This window comes from Bison bison, unplaced genomic scaffold (assembly GCF_000754665.1).
Source record: "Bison bison bison isolate TAMUID 2011002044 unplaced genomic scaffold, Bison_UMD1.0 scf7180017864289, whole genome shotgun sequence".
Taxonomy (NCBI): Eukaryota; Metazoa; Chordata; class Mammalia; order Artiodactyla; family Bovidae; genus Bison; species Bison bison.
This window is the reverse complement of record NW_011494861.1, coordinates 4,279,035-4,292,779: the sequence shown is the minus strand read 5'-3', so window position 1 is coordinate 4,292,779 and position 13,745 is coordinate 4,279,035. Positions and strand designations below refer to the sequence as shown.

At 53.1% G+C, this 13,745-nt stretch overlaps 1 protein-coding gene across 1 annotated transcript in view; it reads left to right on the top strand.

The window, feature by feature from the left end:
• The first annotated feature begins 4,938 nt into the window (after positions 1-4,938).
• Positions 4,939-13,745, top strand: part of SPSB1 (splA/ryanodine receptor domain and SOCS box containing 1) — a 56,353-nt gene continuing 47,546 nt past the window's right edge. The window contains exon 1 of the mRNA XM_010849929.1: positions 4,939-5,008. The gene's annotated coding sequence lies outside the window, so the exon portion shown is untranslated. The remainder of the gene's footprint in view (positions 5,009-13,745) is intronic.

Sequence of the window (13,745 nt, the reverse complement as noted above, 5' to 3'; positions counted from 1 at the left end):
TCACGTTGTTGGACCTGCCTGTTGGGTTGATCCCAGGAAACCTCACACAACCCTGAGATTAAATGCAGGACTCAGAGGGAGGCAATTTTTGTGGAGGGTGAGGGGCCCTGCCAAGTGCAGGGTTGGGGGCACTTCAGTGGATTTCTGGGGGAGGGAGGGTTCTTGCTTGTCTGAGGGTCTCTCAATTTGGAGCTTTTAAGAAGCTCTAATGAGACCGTTGCCCTGCCTTTGTGAAGCTGGGCAGGATCATCTTAAGGGCAACACCAATGTGAACTGTTCTCATTACGTATAAATTATATATAAATGTCAGGGTCCCTTTAAAAAATTGTCCTCATCTTTGGAGAACTTTGATGTTCAAAAGATAGGGCTTTTCCCCACTTCCTTCCAGTTCCAGCCTGTGGGGCCAATATGAGCTGTTTTGTATGTTTTGTCCCTTTGCCCCCCACCTCCTGCCTCAGGCCCTCCAGGTTCCCAGAGAGTGTATCTTCCACACCATTGTGTCACTCTCAGGGGTGTCTAGACAGCTCGGGATAAAGGGTTTTTTTGTTTAATCCTTCATCATCCAGCCAGTGTTCCCTGAATGCCCGCTCTGTCTCAGCTGCCATGGCCTGCACTGAGAGCTGCCCACACAGCTCCAACCCAAGAGGCGCATCCGAGCTGAGTCCTGAGCCATGACTGGGGTTTCTCTCTGCTCCCCTCCGCCCCCAGGGTGTCTCACCCCACTGAGGTTTTGGTTTGTAGTCAGTGTTTACATGTATTTTTTAAATGGAAAAATGTGAACACAAGCCAGAGCAGAGGCTGGTGTGGGGGAGCAGTCGCCAGCCAATCACTGGGCTCGACCGCACGCAGTGGACAGCTTCCTTTCTAGGCAGATTGGACTAAGGGATGCCCGTGAAGTTCCAGGAGGGTCAGGTGGGGCTCTTGTGCTTTGGAGGGTTGAAACTGTGTTCTTGTTTCCTAGGCAGCTCTGAGAAGGGGATGCTGGGCATCTCATGGGCGTCCCATGACCACCTGCTAAGGAAGGCTGGGCGGGGCTGTGTGGACCCCATCATCTCAGCCCCTGATTTCCTGCTGAGCCTCAGGGATGCCGCAGAGAGAAGCGGGAAGACAGGCCATTTGAATAGAGCACTTCAACATTTTTCTTGAGCAGGGTGGGGCTTTATACGAGGCTCAATTTAGGGGGAAAATTATTTTAGCTGCTGGAAATAATTTGGGGGTCTCCTCTCTTAGAGGCAGATTAGGGGTGGTCTTCTCCACCCTCTCCTGCCCCTGCCATCCCCCACAACATACTTCAGTAAACTCTTAGGAATAGATAAAGGTGAGGACCAGGATGAATTGCAGCACCCAAGATGGTTCTGCCTGAGATACTGAGTTCTCTGGTGTTTGGTGCAAGGTGTGATTTTAGCCACAGGAAGAGGGATTAAAAAAACAGAAGGTACAATCTGTTTGTAGGACATATATTAAGTTCACCTTAAAAATGCATTTCAGATACAGTAGATGCAGACAAATACAGTTTGATTCCACTTACACAAGGTACCTAGAGTAGTCAAATTCATAGTGAGAAAGTAGGATGGTCGATGCCAGAGGCAAGGCGAAAGGGGTTGGGGAGTTAGTGTTTGATGGGGACAGAGTTTTAATTTAGGAAGGTGAAAAATTCGGGAGATGATGATGGTGAGAATTGCATAACAATGTGAGTATACTTAGTGCCACTGAACTGTACAGTTAACTATGGTTAAAATAGTATTTTTATATCATGTGACTTTTGGTTGGTTGGTTGTTTAGTCCGACTCTTTGCAACTCCATGGACTATAGCCCGCCAGCCTCCTCTGTCCGTGGGATTTCCCAGGCAAGAATACTGGAGTGGGTTGCCGTTTCCTTCTCAAGGGGATCTTCCCGACCCAGAGATTGAACCCGCATCTCCTGTACTACAGGCGGATTCTCTACCACTGAGCCACCAGGGAAACTTTTACCACAATAAAAAAATGTTTTTGTTTTTTTTTTTCAAAATGCACCAGAAAGGTACATTTGGAACATCCATGGGGACTTTTCTCCTCGGGTTGAACCACACATAAGTCCTAGTCAGATGAAGTCACTGTGTTTAGACAAAGCAGAAAAGTGGAGCTGGCTTCCCCTCCTTCCATCATGGGCACCCCTTGAGGACCAAGTTTTGCCTTGGGTTACCTGTTTTCCCTGAATTTTTGTAAGACAGAGCAGGTAGTACCCACCTTTCTGGATACTGTAGCAGTGGGAGGCTCAGAGTGTAAACAGTTGGGGCTAGTGGATTTGCTTCTCTGAGGGTGGAAACTGGGGCAGGGGAACTGCAGTTTTGCCAAGTTCCATAAGTTTGCCAAGTCTCCTGGGTGCTGGTAGAGATGCAGGTGGATACAATCATAGAGGTTTCTTAGGTGAGCCGCTCATGGGCTGAATTTTGAGGACTGGGTGATCTCAGCCCTTGCCGTCTCATAGAAGCAGGACGGTTTGGGGGAAGCACCTACTGACAGCTGCCCAGGTGGAGTCTGGGGCTATGGAGGATGCAAACGTGAGGGGATCAGCAACAGCCAGTGCCAGTTGTACAAATGGGACTGGAGGCTGTGTGTGTTCCTGGCGGACCTGCATACGAGGATCACCTTTTCCTTTTGGGTTTAGACCACTTTGCTTAATGTTTATTGAGCACCTGCTATATGCCGGGCACCATGCTTAGCCCTTTCCTGTGCATTAACTTATCCTGCTCCCAGGAGTCTTGTTGAGTGTTGAGTGTGTGTGTGTGTGTGTCGGCGGGGCGGAGGGGGGCGGTAATTGTGCCCATTTCACAGATGGGAAAACTGAAGCACAGAAAAATGAAGTCATTTGCCTGGGACCACACACAGCCATGTTAGATACAGACCCAGCCTGTGGTCTGAATCACTGTTGCACACAGTGTCTGAGCCTGAGGAGGCACATGATCTGGAGGAGGTGCGGAGTGGGTCTGGAAGCAACAGTCACTGGAGGAGACCGTAGCCAGGCAAAGGAGGGAGCCAAGCTGGGGAGGGGAGAAGGGGTTCATGTGATGCTGCAGTGTGGGATCGAGGTGGGTCCAACCTGGCCTTGCTGTGTCACCATGTTCAGCCCTTAGCAGTGGAGGCTGAATGTGCCAAGAGTCATTGGTGAGGCCGGGAAACGAGAGATCCTGAGTCTTGATTTTTTCCCTTCAGGAGGGACCCAGACAACTTGAAAATGTCCTCAGACTCCACTGGACAGTTTCAGCATCTGTGCTGAGCTGTTAGTAGGTCCAGCTGTGTCTGCTGACTCCTACCTCCCCTGTCCCTTAAATAAAATAGCCAGTCAGCTTGGATAGCTGGGGCTCCCCATCCTGTGAGCAGCCATCCTGGCACCGCCCCCGCAAAGGACCCTGCCTGGGTTTCCCTCGACAAGACTGGCACAAATGTCTTCTTACATTGTTGTGTTTTCCCCTGAGAAAAATCAGCCTTAAGCCTCAGATTTTAATCACCTTCTCGAAGGACACTTCCTGTGGATATTTTGAGTGACAAGTGGCTAAGGTCATGCTTCTAAGTAAAATTAGACTTTTAAACTAGGTCACCAACTCAGATGCCCCCAGGGGCCAGGAAGGAGGCACAAATGAAGCAGCCTGTGGAAGGCTATAGGGCAGGGTGAGGACTGTGGCAAAGCGGCATGCGGGTGTCCCGTACGAGGGGGTGGCTGTCTTACCTGGAGATGTGGAGTCCAGGGAACTACAGCGTCTGCTTTTTTCTCTCCTAAGGGAGGCCAGGAATCTGGATTTTTTTTTAAGTAGACAAATAACTTAAAAAGCTTACTGGGTTTTTTGTTTGTTCTTAAAGAAACAACACAGAATAGAACGTCTGTGCCCTTTCTGTACAGATGAGAAGGGCAGGGCCAGGGAGCCTGGTGGAGTCACACAACTTGGGGCTTAAGGCGCTGGGACAAGACCTGTACCTGCTGGTACCTGGCCTGGCCCCATTTCCCCCTGGCGTGCCACATCCTGGATAAAGCAGCAGGGCTGGGAACCAGCTCAGTAAATTCCCCTGCACCAAGAGGTACACAGCCTTAAGACAATTGCATCCCTGCTCTCTTTTGCTCCCCTACAAAAGGTGTGTTTACGGCTGCCTCTCTGGCACCAGGCACAGAGAACTTCCTTTAGATTGACCCTGGGGATCTCTGGCACTGGCGGAGATCTGTTGTCCTCATTTTACAGATGAGGAAACTGAGACCTGCAAGTCCAGCTGACTTCACGGAGTGGGGATTTGAGCGTGAGCCTGACCCTGAGCCTCGGCTTGTAACCATCCCCCGTGTATAGCAGTGAGAAGGACATTTCACCCTTCACCTGGAGCCGGGGGACTCTCCCACAGATGGCAATGTGTTCTCAAGCTGACCCACCCCCCAGGGCATCCCCTGGACTTTGGGGAACCTGGTGTGGAGGTCGGTGCCACCCTGCTGCCCTCCTGGTTGGGAACCTCGAGAGCACAGTTGGCTCCACCCACGGAGGGACCACTCCTCGGCTCACAAGGTTGCTGACTAATTCTCTTTGCAAACGGTTCGGTTTCACATGCTTGAGTTTCCAGTAACTACGTGGGTGGATTTGTTTCATTTAAGGGCAAAACAAAACAAAACACGGAGGGGGTTTTCTTTCCCAAGAAGAGGACTCGCCAATTATGGGTTTACTGCGTGCGGCTCCGGGCATCATGGTGCCGGTCGGCAGCCAGCGGGGCCCCTTGCCAGGCGAGCTCCGAGGTGGGAATCGCTTAGTCATTACCCGCGGGGGCCAGGTGCGGGAGGTTGGGGAGGTGCAGCGGCCACTGGGTCCTGCAGAAGGAACAGGGGCCCTGTGCTCCTCCCCAGTCAGCCCTGTCCCCCAGGGCGGGGGCAGGGGACCCAGGGAAGGTGCCAGGTAAGTGAGATAGCCGGTTTTGCTTGCCGTGGGGCTGGCTGCACCTCCCAAGGGACTGGGCCTGGGAAAGAAACACTGCCCAGCTGGCCAGGCCACCTGCTTCAGGTGAGTTGGAGATGGTGGTGTGCCCGGGGAACAGTAGATTTTGTTGGGGAAGGAGTGAGAGACAGCTCCCATGGGCAAGGGAGTATGTGTATGTGTCTGTCTGCCCCCACAGGCTTCACCAGGTGATGTCTGCATGCTGGTTTGGCGGGGGCACTGGCCAAGCCGAGCAGACTTAACCTTGATGTTGGGCCCTGAGGGTCCTGCCATGCTGGGCATGACCACTTTAGTTGCTGGATGATAAGGGGCCGTGGCTTGGGGCCAAGGGGCTGATTGATGGGGAGGGCCTCCAGGGGCTCAGGGAAGTTGCATTTATCAACAGGTCTGGGGTTGTGTGATCTCAGAGGCCACGTGTTGCCTTGGCGCAAGTGCAGGCGCTTTGCTGGGTGGCATCTCTGGCCCAGGGTTTCATCCCTGGAGGATGGTGTGCATCTAGCCTGGCTTTTCTGGAGGATGGTGTGCATCTAGCCTGGGTTTGGGGGCTGGAGCAGTTATGAACCTGGCCTCGGAGTCAGATGGAGGTGGCCAGAGTCTTGCTGTAGTACTTCTTGCCTCTGTGACGTGGGCCTCAGTTTCCATCCATCAAATGGGGATGTCAGAGGACCCTGTGGATGGAATAAGTTGACATGGATGAGCTGCCAGTACTGTCCTTGTTGTAACTGAACTCTAAGGCCTGGGGTGGGGCGGGGCCTTACTGTTCATGCACCTTCCTTCTCTGAGGAGGGAACATGCCTTGGAATTTACAATCCTTAGTCCTGGCCTTTGAGAGCTTGCTTGGAAGGGAAGAAGGGCAAATATACTGATAACTCTGAAATAATATCATGTTAGACAGAGGGTAATAAAGGCAGTGAGAGGCAAGTAGAGTTCTGGAGGATTTTGATGAGGTTTAGCAAGTAAATCCAGGAAGGCTTCCTGGAGGAGGTGACACTGAAGCTAGACCTTAGGATATGTAGAAACTGGAGAGGGAGGAGGAAGAGAAGAAGGAAAGCGATCTTTCACTGGTCAGAGGGAATGTGCATATGCTTAAGCGCTCAGATGGTCCCCAGTGTTAATAAATACCATCATCAAAATCGGCAGGACTCCAGGGTTTTCAAAGATGTTTTTATAGATGTGGGAATTGACGCTCAAAGAAGCCAAGTCATTTGTCTGGGATCCAGGTTGGAAGGCAGAATTTAAACTCATTGCCTTGGCTTCCTGGGCCAAGAGGTGAAGTGTGTGTGTGTGTGTGTGTGTGTGCGCGTGCACATGTACGCCTGCATGGGCTGGAGAGTGTCAGGCCACCAGGTGGGAGAAGACAGTTTTGAAGCTGTGTGCAGCTGATTTCCTGTGGCAAGGGGGCCGATCTTTTTGAGCCCCCGCAGTTCTGTGGGCTTCTTGGGTGGATGCTTTTTATTCTCCGTTGACCTTCTGGCCTCGATCCGTGTGCTGGCTCTGGCCTGCCCTGGCCGCATAGACAGGAAATGAGGACCCAGGTGAAGACCTGAGGGGAGTCCCAACCTTGGTTTGGTTTTTGTGCCCGGGTTCTTCTGGAACTTCCCTGAGCCATGGGCCTTCCCTGGAGCTCCCGGACAGGCGTGAGGGTCTGACCAAGCTTCCCCTGGGAGCCAGGGGATGCTGTGGGCCACCGTGCCTCTGACAGCCAGGTGGGGACCAGAGGAAGCCGCCACCTTCCTCTCCCTTTCCGGGCAGATTGTTCTGGGCTGAGGCTGCATGGGGAGGGCTTGCGCTTCCTGTGGCCTTCTGGGGGTGCGGGGTGAGGGGTGAAGATAGGTGTAAGCACCAAGAGTCCCATGATGCCCCTGGGTCCTTGGCCTGGGAGATGGCCACTCATGCCTCCCCTGTCTGGTCCCTCCAGGTCTGTGCCACCTAGACTGTCCATCCTCCCTGGCCCCTGCCTCCTTTTTACACTTCCTCCCCTGCAGTGTGGGCCCTGCCTGATGCACAGCATCTCCAGGCATCGGTGGTACAGGAGGCAGAACATGATGTCCCTCTTTGTCCCCAAGGCCACCCCCGCCTCTAGTCTCAGGCTTTCAGCAGGCTGGGAAGACTGGGAGGTTTTGTTTTTAATATTTATTGATTGATTATTTATTTATCTAGTTGCACTGGGTCTTAGTTGCAGCACACGGGATCTTTATTTGTGGCATGTGGGATCTTCGGTTCCCTGACCAGGGATCGAACCCTGGACCCCTTGTACTGGGGGTGTGGAGTCTTAGGCACTGGACCAACAGGGAAATCTCAGGACCGTGAGTTTTGATTCTGACTTTCGAACTGGATCCTGGGTAGATGACTTAGCCTCTTTGAGTCTCAGTTTCCATGTCTATAAAGTGGGTGTGAGGATCACCGCAAGGACTGAACTACGTGGTGCCTCGGAGAACTGCTCTTCTGTCATCTAGCAGTTCAGGCGGCTCGTCCAGGTCAGTGCCTCGGCGGGGCTCTGGACACAGTGGGGACCCTCGAGGATTCTCTGTCCGTGGTGGGGACAGTCATGTGAGCTGTAGACAGAACAGTATGACTGGTGTGGTGCACAGCTCCGAGGAGGGCCCCCTAGCCCAGGAAGCCCACCTTGCTGGGTGCTGCTGTAGTGAGTCCTAGAGAGCAGGTGGGGCTGGGAGGTGGGAGCCGAGGGACTGCTGCGGAGAGGGCAACAAGCAGAAGCACCTTGTGGGCTACAGGCTGAGTGTGGACACGGCAGGCTGGCGACAGAGGCAGACGGGGCCACCCCAGCCACATGCTGTTGACCTTGACTGTGGGACAAGCCCCACCTACCCTCAGGGCACCCCGCAGTGGCTGTCCCTCTTCTGGGGCCTTGAAATGCAGGAGCAGGAGGGGAGGCTATCTGCAGGGATGGAGACAGTGCTGGGGCCCTGTTGCTCCACTCCCTGCTTGGGTGGAGGCTGGTCCCCTCTGGAGTTTAGGAAGAGATGGGGGATGCCTGAGGTTAGGCACTTGGGGAAATCCTGGCCTGTGCGGCTGATGGTGAGTGGGGAGAAGACCTAACCATGGAGCAGTCCCAGGTGTCCTCTTGGATCAGAGGCAGGGGTCACAGGCTGGGAACGGACAGAGTGAAACTGAATTGCAATGGAAACAGGTGATGGATTTCTGTAGCTTTGATGTTCAGGCTCCTCCCACACAGGCGTGTCCGGTGTGGTTTTGGGTGGGCGGTGATGTTGGTAGGGTGGGGTTTCAAAGCACCATCCAGCCTGGTGTCTTGTCCTGGAGACAGGATAGCCCGCTTGACATGAGGTCCTGAGTCCACACCCACTGGTCCTGTGGCTGCCCCAGCTTCTGCCTCCCCACTTCTCCCGTCTCCTGGATCTCGTGGGAGGACCCTGGCTGGACCTGGCCTTGAGTTGGCCACCTGTCTGCCCAGTCCTGGAGTCAGAGGTAGGACTCTCCTTCTCAGAAGGGCAGAGGGGGATTCACGCTCCAAACCCATTGGGTCAAGTGACTTCTATTGAGGCAGTGGGGCCACCTGCGTGGACAGGGTCAGAGTTCTCTGCCAAGCCCTCCAGATATCCAGGTTGGTGTCCGCGTCTCACTGTTTCTGGGTACCCTCCTCCCTCCTTTGGTTTGTCTTTGCCTCCCTCTTAAATTTACATAGCAGTTACCTCCTTCTATAAATATTTACTGAGCACCCACTATGTCATGGCCATTGTTCTAGGCAGGGAGGTTATAGCAGGAACAGGATAGATTGGAGGGTGATAATTAACCATTACCGTCTGTCAGGCCAGGACCACCCTCTGTGATTTGGGTGCACTTCTATCTTCAGGGTCCACTGGCAACGGCTCCTCCTCCTCCCCCACCCCCAGCTAGGTGGGTTCATTTCATGTCACGCTGGGAACTGGTGATATAGAACTGGGGCTGGCCCCTGTGCTCAGTACCTGGCCTGAGGGCTTGTAAGGAATCCAGGAGGTGCTGTGGAAGTCCTGGGGATGTGGTGTTAGTCACTGAAACCTCCTCCAGGGCGAGATCTTGGTTCTCTCTGGTCAGGTCCTGGTGTCTGCCTAGCACGCCAGCTAGGACCAGGTCCGGGGTAGTGGGAAGAACTTGGAGGAATGAGTGAATGAATGAGCTAGCCAACCTCTTCACTGACTGTAGGAAAGTTAGCATCTTTGATCCAGTCCGCACATATTCCATGGTTGGTTGTGGACTCTTGTCTCCATGAAGCTGGGGGCTCCATCTAACTAGTTCGGCAGCCAAGGTACTTAAGACAGTACCTGGAACACGGTGGGGCTTGTTCAGCCAATTCTTTTTTAGCCATCACTTTATCTGGGCTGTAGAGGGTGCTGTAGGCACCCCCGAGTGGCTGCCCCCCACTCCCGCTGATCATGTCCTTCCTTTCAATGTACCCTGGAGGGTGGGCTCCGTGTCTCTTGTTCCCTTGTGAGGACTTTTCATTACATCACTGGTGTTTTTGAAGCCCCATCTCCCATCATGGCTGGTTTTCAGGGAATGGAATTATAGGAAGCTATGGTGGTGAAAGACTGGTGTGACCTGGAGGAGTCACCCCTCAGGCTTTGGTGGAAAACCCTCCCCTCCTTTAAAAATAGGCCTCTTGCTTCTCCTCTGCTCCATCATGTCTCAGTTCCTGAGTTTCTGCGCCCCCCCCCCAGGCCAAGGCAGTGGAACTGGCTGCAGTGTGGTTACAGGTACTGGATATGGTCCTATTTCCCTTTGAACCTGCTCCTTCTACACACACACACACACACACACACACACACACACACACACACACAGCTGACAGGTACTGGCTATGGTCCTATTTCCCTTTGAACCTTCTCCTTCTACACACACACACACACACACACACACACACACTCACACAGCTGATAAAAAGCTCTTAAACCTCCTCAGTTTAGTCTGCTGAGGCCTTGCAGACGGTAGGCCTTAAACATTTGCATTCCTTGGGCTTAGCCTATTCTCTGGAGTGTTGAGTTTCTGGGTTAGTGGTACGTGGAGGGTAAAGCCAGAAGTCTTGACAAAGAAAGTGTGTGTGTGTGTGTGTGTGTGTGTGTGTGTAGTGGAATTCCAAATATTCTGGATGGCGCAGAGTGGCCTTCAAGTGCCAGGGCCCTTTCTCAGGGGAGAGCAGGCCTGACCTGTCAGCCATCCCCTTGGTACCCTCAAGAGAGATGTTTCAACAGTTTGCTTCTCAGACTTTTAGTGAACACTTAATGTTTAGCCAAAAATGGATAAGAGGGCTGTCACAGAAGCTCATGAACCGGGGCAGGAGACAGACACGGGCAGCTAGCTGATGCTGTGTTTCATCACACGTATGGCGCATGCAGAGGAAAGTCCACCATTCTGTCATGAGCTGCCCATTGTCACTGTAACGAACTGTCACCTCCAGAACCAGCCCGATTTCAGTGATGTTAAGATGTGAATCACACTGAATCGTGATGGAGAAACCGTGACAGGATGGCCTAGCCAAGGGCATCACTGAGTTCATGGAGAGGTTCATTCAGCTTCAGCAGGTACCTCGGGGTGGGGGCAGTTTCTGGGCAGAGTAGGGCTAGGAATACAGCAGCAGCAGTGAGATCAATGCCAGTGGGCACCGCTGACCAACGTGTGGCCCTGTTCTGGGCCCTCACTGTTCATTTGTTCACCGCAGCCTCTTACCTTCGGGGGAGCAGCCGCAATAAGTCTGCTGTACAAGTGGCAAAGGTGGGCCAGGTAACTCACAGCTGGGAATAGCATCAGGCAGGGGATTCCAGTACCACTGTCCCTGAGCTCCCATCCCAGGAGGGTCTTTTTTATTCTTAAAAAATACTTATTTATTTATCTGGCTGTGCTGGGTCTTAGTTGCAGCCTACTAACTTTGAGTTGTGGCATGTGAGGTCTAGTTCCCTGACCAAGCATCGAACTCAGGCTCCCCTGGACCAGGGAAGTCCCTCTCTCTCTCTCTTTTTTTTAAATAGTCTTTGGACTTTTTCCAGATTAAATATCACTGATCATTTTAAAAATTCTATTCGAGTATAGTTGATTTACAATGTTGTGTTAGTTTCTGCTGTAGAGAAAAGTGAATCAGTTATACATATACATGTATCCACTCTTTTTTAGATTTCTTTTCATACAGATCATTACAGAGTGTTGAGTAGAGCTCCCTGTGCTATACAGTAGGTTCTCGTTAGTTATCTATTTTATATATAGTAGTGTGTATATGTCAATCTCAATCTCCCTATTTATTCCTCTCCACCCGTTGAGGACAGCACACAGGCCCCCGTCCTTCACTATCTCCCCAAGTCTGCTCAGATTTATGTACATTGAGTCAGTAATACCATCTAACCATCTCATCTTCTGCCACCCACTTCTTTTGCCTTCAGTCTTTCCTAGCATCAGGGTCTTTTCCAATGAGTCAGCTCTTCACATCAGGTAGCCAAAGTATTGGAGCTTCAACATCATTCCTTCCAGTGAATATTCAGGGTTGGTTTCCTTCAGGATTGACTGGTTTGGTCTCCTTGCTGTCCAAAGGACTCTCGAGAGTCTTTTCCAGCATCACAGTTCGAAAGTATCAATTCTCTGGCGCTCAGCCTTCCTTATGGTCTCCAGGAGGTAGTTAAGGACAGAAGCCTGGTGTGCTGCAGTCCTTGGGGTTACCGAGTCAGACACAACTGAGCGACTGAACAGCAACAAACAACCCCCTGAGTGGCTCTTTATTAAAGACCCAAACCTCTGGGGCTTAGAGCCTGGTGCCTAGGCTCCTGCTTCTTTGTCTTGGACCCATCCCTGTAGCTTGTCTTGAGTGAGCACTCCATATGTCCCAGGCCCTGGGGTGCATGTGCATCATCTACCCCTCAAGCCATCCTGGTGAGACAGAGGGTTATCGTCCTCATTTCACAGCTGGAGAAACTGAGGTCCAGAAGGTCTCAGGTCAGAGATGAGATTTGAAATCTGGGTTGGCAACTCCCAAGTCCTTGCCTGTCCCTCACTTTCACAAATTGTCAACCTATGCTCATTTGTTATTTTTTCCCAGTTTGTATCATGCCTTGACCTTTTGGCAAGTGGGATGTCAAAGCCCTGACTTGATGACTGAGTGAGAAGGGGCATCTGTGAGTAAGACCCAGGGTGGCAAGTGTTTCTCAGAACTTCGTGAGAAGTGGTATAATTCCTGGTGAGAGAGGTACTTATGGGCTCCTGGGCCGAATTCTAGAGAGGCCAGGACCGCCTCTGGTTCCCCTGAGGGTGAACATGGGCAGAGTCATTCAGAGGGTCAAGAGAGCCAGTGTGGCCAGGGTCCGGCCATCTGGTCCAGCCATGCCAGTGGTCAGCGGGAGGCCCCCGTGTGGAGGGGAGGGGAGCGCCGCGTCGGACGTTCAGACACCTCCAGCCCTCCCCCAGCCCCCTGTCCTTTGTTGTCTGGCTGCGTCAGACGTCTGGGTTTGCTGGGAGGTTCCTGAATGGGCCTTGGAAATAGGTCACTCCCTTCCCGTGCCGCCGGCGCTGACCCACATGTGACCTTCCCCGTGGTGACAGTGTCTGGCCGTCACTCTTTGATGCTGTCTGTGGAGGGGCAGTGAATGAGTGGGGGCAGGGAGGCCGCCCCTCCCCTCGCCGGCGGTCGAGGACTTTGCCGCCCAGCACCAGCGCCAGCGCCCGCCGGATGCGCCTGCCGGATGCGCCGGCCAGCGGCCCTCTTTCCCTTGGTCATATCGGACAGGGGAAATCCAACACTCCCGACCCTCTGTCTGAGCATCCGACCTTTTCCGCTCCATGAAGAGCCCTGGCTGGACCGGCAGCTTTGACTGGATGCCTGCTGAACCGGAGCCGAGGGGGGTGGCGGCTCCACTGGGCCCCTCCTCGGCCCCCAGCCCCTCTGCCTGGCTTGCGCACGCCTGTGCGTTCTGCAGAGTTGCTGGGGTTTTTCTGTCTCTCCCCGTGGCTGGCCTGGGGAACCGTCCCTCAGAGATCGTGGTGGGTCTCAGATGAGCTTGCTGTGTGGCCCTGGGCACAAAGTTGACTCCGAAGATCCGCACTTCGGCATTGACCAATGTCTGGAGTCAGTACTGGACAGCACTTCCCCTCACCTGGGCCTGGAACCCTGTCTGCCACAGAGGGCTTAATTTGGGCTTAATTTTTCGGCTTCATGGAACCCAGACATGCCCATTGCAGAGACAGAACACCAGGTTCATCACCCTCCAAGGAGGCGGTGTCCTTCTCACACCTGGCTGCCCTGGATCGCTGGCACCAGATTCCTGGAAAGTGGCCTCTGCCAATCCTTAAGGCCTCCTGGGCCTCAGCGAAGACAGTGGACACTGTCCACACCATTGACATCCCAATGCTGGGGCCGCCTGGTGACAAGCAGTACCTGTCTGCTGCGATGCTCGCACACCTCAGGGGTTGACTGTCGGGTCTCGGAATCACAGGATTTCAAAACCAGGGGGCTGGTTTGGGGCCTCTTCCCTCCCACCTCTCGGATCCTTCCTCCTCATGGATCCTTTTTCCCTGAGGCCAGTGGGAAATTCAGGAAATTCTTTCCTTCAGGAAGGAAGAATCAGGATACAGACCCAAAGAGTGGGTGACATGCAGGCTTGATGTACCATCTCCCCTTGGCTGCCTGAATCCCTCCTCAGGGTAGCCTGGTTGCTCCGTTCTATCAGTCCCTAGTTTTTTTTCCTAGGTTTTTTAGGCCATGTGATTTTTGTGTGCCAAAGCAGGGGACTGGATCCCTGCTGGGTAATCACATGTTCATGCTTTTCCGAGCTGGTTGGCGCATCTGATGCAGCTGGAACGGGCTCCAGAT